This window comes from Gigantopelta aegis, chromosome 11, assembly GCF_016097555.1.
Source record: "Gigantopelta aegis isolate Gae_Host chromosome 11, Gae_host_genome, whole genome shotgun sequence".
Classification (NCBI taxonomy): Eukaryota; Metazoa; Mollusca; class Gastropoda; order Neomphalida; family Peltospiridae; genus Gigantopelta; species Gigantopelta aegis.
In genome coordinates, this window is record NC_054709.1 from 27,209,043 (window position 1) to 27,215,581 (window position 6,539).

Here is a 6,539-nt window from a genome sequence, read left to right on the forward strand (position 1 = left end):
TGGGAGGGATCAGGCACTACTGTTATTACTTTCAGTCCACTGGGTCTAAACATTGAATATCACTAGCCATGGGAGTGGGGCTACCATAATCTAGAAGCCTTGATAGATATATCACTATTTCATTGGATTCATCGTTTTGTCTTCCTGGCAGAAACCCTGGGAGGGATCAGGCACTACTGTTATTACTTTCAGTCCACTGGGTCTAAACCCTGGGAGGGATCAGGCACTACTGTTATTACTTTCAGTCCATTGGGTCTAAACAATTAATCCTCTACAGTTTGTTTTTTGTTTAACGACACCACTAGAGCACATTGATTAATTAATCATCGGCTATTGGATGTTAAATATTTGGTAATTCTGATTCATAGTCATTACAGGAAACCTGCTAAATCTTTCCTAATGCAGGAAGGGATCTTTTAAATATGCACTTTCCCACAGACAGGATAGCACATACCACGGCCTTTGATATACCAGTCGTAGTGCACTGGCTGGAACAAGAAACAGTCCAATGGGTCCACTGACAGGGATCGATCCCACATCGACCGCACATCAAGCGAGCACTTTACCACCAGACCACATCCCACCCCATATCCTTTACACAGACAAATTTTAAATAAAATTTTACTTTGTGGATTGTGGATATACCAAGGGTCAACCCAAAGAGGTTTTTTTAGGGAGGGTCCAACAGTAAAAGGGCACATGACACAACTCCCTGATAACGAGCACTTAAATGAAAATCATAAATATATTTTACCGAAATGGGGAAATTAAATTTTTAGGGGGTTAGGGGCATTGGTTTGCCCATGTATGATAAATAAGTGTCTCCCTCACCAAACAATCAATTCTGGAATAGACCAGGGGACTAATTTACAAAGGTCTCTTAAGCTCTGCTAGACAACAAAGCATCCTCTTTGTAAGTCTTTTAGCATTGCAAAGTTGCAAGAATTTAGTGAATTAGGCCCCTGAACATTTCTACATCTTTGGAATCAGAATAGATAAATTCACATGCATTCTAAGACAAAAAAGTTTAGCAATTTGGTACGAAGTCCTGCACTGTACTTTAACCTCAAAGCTACATTCATTAATATGACAGTTACGCATTTCATTTTGCTTTGAAAATCTCCTGTTATTTATACTACCGAATGATGCATCGATTAAACCCAATGTTTGATTTCAATAATGTGACAGTTGCGCATTTTATTCTGTATTGAAAATCTCCCGTTATTTATACTGACGAATGATGCATCGATTAAATCCGATTTAATTTAAGGGTTTTCTTTTCTTCAAGCACTTTTACCAAATTGCTAAACTTTTTGTCTTAGACCCGCTTTCCATTAACGCAATTTTTGCATGCGATTTATCATGTGCGTTTCATCACATGAAAATGCAATTTTCCATAACCGCATTTTCACAAGCGGATTACAATACAAAATTTGACATCATTGTACTTTTAAGCCTCTTATAAATACTTCGCGTTGCAATATCACCACGCTGAAAAACATGCACACGGATAAAATCGTTCATTATCGACATTATTTTCTCAGCGTACTGATTCTTATATGCAGAATTGTTTTATGCTGTATATATGTACTGCATTGATGAACTTGTGCACGAAATTGTGTCAAAGTAAAGCGAGCCTTAGTATATAATACACAAACATGAATACAAAACACTGGGTTGTCATGCCACGACCAGAAGCAGTCAGGCCCTATGGGCAACCTAGGGAGACACCCCAGCATTAAATAGGTCTAATTAACGAGCTACTCTCGACTCACTAAAACCAAAACCTATGTTAGCTCTTGATCTTTCTTTTTTGACCGACCGCTAAAAACTGCGCCAAATTTCCTTAATCAAAATTGCACACCTTTTCTCTTTGGCATTTTTTTGCTCCTTCAAAATTCCATAGCACCACTACCCACTCCCCCGCCTGTTACCGACCACGGTCAGGCTGCTGGTGCTCCCTTGCACCTGCCAGTGCAGGTGGTCCCTCCTCCTTCCCATCCCCACCTTTCCTGTCCTGAACAGAAAAGCCGGCCAGGGTTGGCTCTTGTGCCCCTATGACCTGACCTGACCTGACCTGATCAGTAAACAACTGTACATTTATGATTTAAGTAAAAAGCGTTTTGGGCAACAAAGATCAATCAAAAGGCTACTCAATCAATAAATATCGCAATGGAACCATTGCTACGGTAACATTAAAATAAATGATATGTATATCACAAAGACATGGCAACCAAGGTCCCATACAAACTAAAAACGGACATGTTATTTTCATTACAAAATATACCTCAGTATTTTCAAGTACAACAAAAAATTGTTTCGTGATGAGAAGAACCGTGCACGTGATTTAAATTGGAAGGTCTGAAAAACAAAACTTTGTGCTACTGAAAAGTCTGTGGTAAAGAAACAATGAAGTATAATTAAAAGAATATATCAGCTTTTTAAAGAAATAAACGGTAACAAAATATCACAAAATGTTAACATTCATGAAAGTGAATGAAATACTTGGTATCAAATGAAAACACTATTTGATGGCTAAGGATATACATACATATAAATTTAAAATAGTTTTGTTTCTCAATGAACTTGGGTTTACCTATGTAAGTTGTTATATCATTATTATTTTCTTTTTAATCAATAATTTTTTTTTTTATTATTATTATTTACTTCCGTATTTATTTATTTCATTCTTTTCCTACTTTGATGTGATTTTTTTTTTTTTTTTTTTTTATATTAATTACAATAAAATAGATCAATAAATTACAAAGGAAAGAATTACATACACATGTGTGCGTGCACACACATGCACACGCACACAGATTTTTATTTCATTATTTTTGTTTTTAAAAATGCCAATGAGAAACAAACTATTTTTATGTGGCCTGATTACAGACATCAATGTTCTGTGTATGAATACACCTTCCATATCTTTCAAAACAATGACAACAAAAATATATATATATACCATGATAAACAAGGAAAAGACTAGATATCACAACCTTTGTGTTTCAGAATTCTATGAGCAATATGAATGATAAATAAATATACAAAAACCATAAACTTAAAACAATCTGCAACTTCCTGCTTGATCAGTCACTCTATACTTGATTTGTTGTCATGAAAACAGTAAATTAGAATGAAGTGATTGGATATGTAGTAGTATCACCTTGTAAAATGTAGGTAATTGGCACTAAATGTGTAATATGTGTAATGTAAGTAGCAACAGAGGAAAAACTTACAATGGTCCAAAATTAACATTCACCTAATGGGAAAAAATCAGTGATCGGCTAGACTGAGTGGAAAAATGTCCGCTAGACTGGTTTACACGCTTCTTGTTAAACCAAATGGCAACGTCGGGAACCAATCAAATAGTTCACGAACATTAGCAAAACGTTTGCTGGCTGAACATGGGGCTGACATCCTTTATAATTTTAAATTACGGTTGTGAATGAGTTATTTCCCTTATCAAAAAGAATTAAATGTACCATATAATGTATGAGGTTATGTTCATTTCAAATAGTTTTCTGTCCAATTTTATTCTATTTTACACCTCGTCTTTACAGTAATATAATTATGATACTAATATAATTCAAAAAATTACAGAAAGAAAAATTAAGAAACATTCTTTCGAAGAACTGTAAAAAAATATACCCTGACATTGCAATGTTTTCAAACATTAAAGCCATAACTCTTTAGTTAAACATACAATTCTAAACAACTACAAACACCAGACCCATGCTCATAAACATTTAGAATCTAGACTCATAAACTTTAACAACAGGGCTGCAGAAAGTACTCGCCCACTTGCCAAATGAGTAAAAATTCTGACAACTACCAGTCCAGCGGGCAATCTGTCTTTTTCTGATGGACTGGTTTTTGTGGGGTTTGGGGTTGTTGTTTTTTAAGGGGTTTTCTACAGAATGTGCGATTCTGCATCAGCCATGCCAGAATTCCAAACCATTCAAACAAATGGTTCAGAATGATGTTGAAATACACAATACATGTATCGCACTGACAATAGGTGACTTCAGAGTTCCAAATGCGACATTCTGGACAGAGCTAGTCAAAGGTCAATACTTCCAAGAAATGGCTTCTTTATGTTCAAATTATGTTGCCGGTGTGTTTTGATCAGATTGCTCTGTTAAATACTTACAGGATGTCACTTGAATTTTGTAATTTCATATAAAAAAAATCTGAAAAACGTTGTCATTACCAGAATATTTCAAAATTTATTGATTTCTCAATAAAGATCTGGCAGTAGACCAGTAGAAATTTTGGCGGGCTAGTAAATTTGAGTTGGTTCTGGTTGTGGTGGCTAGTGAAATATTTAGCATTTTTGCATCCCTATTTAACAACAATATCTTCAGACTTTTAATGTAAGGGCAACACTTACAAATTGTACGCACATGATATCTATCATTACTAATCTGAGTCTAGACCCTAAACTTTTATAAGCAAGGACCCAGGATTATCAGAAACTCATCGATTTGCAAGAAACGAAAATTTAAAAACCATTGCACTTAATGTGTAAAATAATGGCCCAAATACCCTGTAAAAGCCAACATATTTTACACAGTCTAATTACTAGCAATACTGGCTCCAACCACTTGTAAATGTATTAATTTTAATTTATCCTGCTACCACCGTTTCTGTTGACAGATGGTTGCAGGATAAAATGTATTAAAAATTATTTTTTGCAAGGCGATCTATTTGCCGATCTTGCCAAGTGTAGAGTGGAGCGTGAATAATCACCTGCCTTTCCTGGCGAAGACTGATACACCTCACTCAGGAATATGGTCTGCTTCGGTTAGAACTGTAAACTGTAAACCTAAGCTGAACAAAAAAACAAATCTAAAAATATAACAAGTGCAAGTAACGTAACACAAAAAGGTATTAAGTGGGAATAAACAGTAAACACAAATTAACACATTTTAATTCTATCATTCAAATGGAACAATGATCATCTGAGTATTATATCCTCACTGACTAAGTAACGCGTAGGAGCTGTTCCAGAACCATCACATGGTAGGGAGGGGGTGCATTGTAAATTAATATTTCATGCTAGATGGGCATGCTACAGATTCCAGCCAGTTATGAATTAATTCACTTTTTCGACTGGATGGGCTGATGTACAATAATATAAAAAATTGGGGGTTGGGGCCAAGTGACCACTCTACCCCTTGTGTTTGACACTTAAATATATATCTTTTTTTAATTTGTTGGGGTTATTTGAGGGAAAAATATAAAATAGTGAGTGTACAATAATTTTCAGAATTGGGGGTGGGAGCCAAGTGACCACTCTGCCCCTTTGCATTTGACACTTAAATTATTTATTTTTTAATTTGTTGGGGTTTTGTTTTGTTTTGTTGTTTTGGGTTTTCTTGGGGGGGGGGGGGGGGGGGGGGAGGGGGGAGGTTAAATTTAAAAAAAATACTGACTGGTAAATATAATTAAAATAATTCCTTTCCCAAATCCCTTTTTTTGTCCCTCTATCCTAATTCTTCATGAGTTTGTTTTTTTCATGAACTTTGACCTTAACTTTTTTCAGTGGTAGCCCACCTGGTTAGCAAGGTTGTAAAATCTGGTAGCCCTCCGTGAAAATTGGTAGCCCCACAATTTTAATAAATAAACAAAAACAAAAAGAGAGAAAAAAGCAAAAACATTTAGGTTTTTTTTTTTTAGGTGTTTAAGCATCTTATTGACTGCGGAGTAACTGGATGTGAAAAAAAATTCTAGTAGCCCAGTGGACTACTGGGTTTAGATATCTGGTAGCCCGAGCAACAAATGAGTAGCCAAAACACCTTGGGCTATACTGCTACGGTGAAGCCCTGCAAGTATACTTAAACTGTCTTGCTGGTGTATATTATGTGTAGACATAAAATATACATATATGTATGCACATATTTTTGTTTTTATATTTATTATTATATTTTAATGTAAATATTATCCCACTGTATCTAGACATCACATGGATATATAAATGATCTGTAAATGTCGCAATTCATCAAAAAGAAACATTTAATTAAAATATATATATTTAAATAAATAAAAATGAATAATAATAAACAATGCCTTCCAACCTTTCCACCCCGCCATGTGATCAGTTCCAGAACATCCCCCATGTTGTTTTCATAGGCACCAAAAGATTTAAGAGAACCTGACTGAGCTGTGACTTAACACAAGTATATATCAGCTGCACACATCACCATATATAACGAAATAAAATATAACAAATGGCTGATATCACTTCTAAAACAATAATACATGTTCGACCAATAATACAATAATAAAAAAATTAACAAATAATTTCACATGACATTGTATGAGAAGCATACTGACTTGTAATCTATGCCTGTTTGTTAACTCAGTAAAAAAATACTTCTTTTATCTTTAAGACAGATTATTCTATGATTGCTAATTAAAAAAAAAAAATTATCTTAGATGTGAGAAAGAAAAAAACTACTAAAAATTACCTAAATCTACTCTCCCCCTTTTACAATTCTTTGATCCGTCTTAAATTGTATTCACTTTAGCTGAAA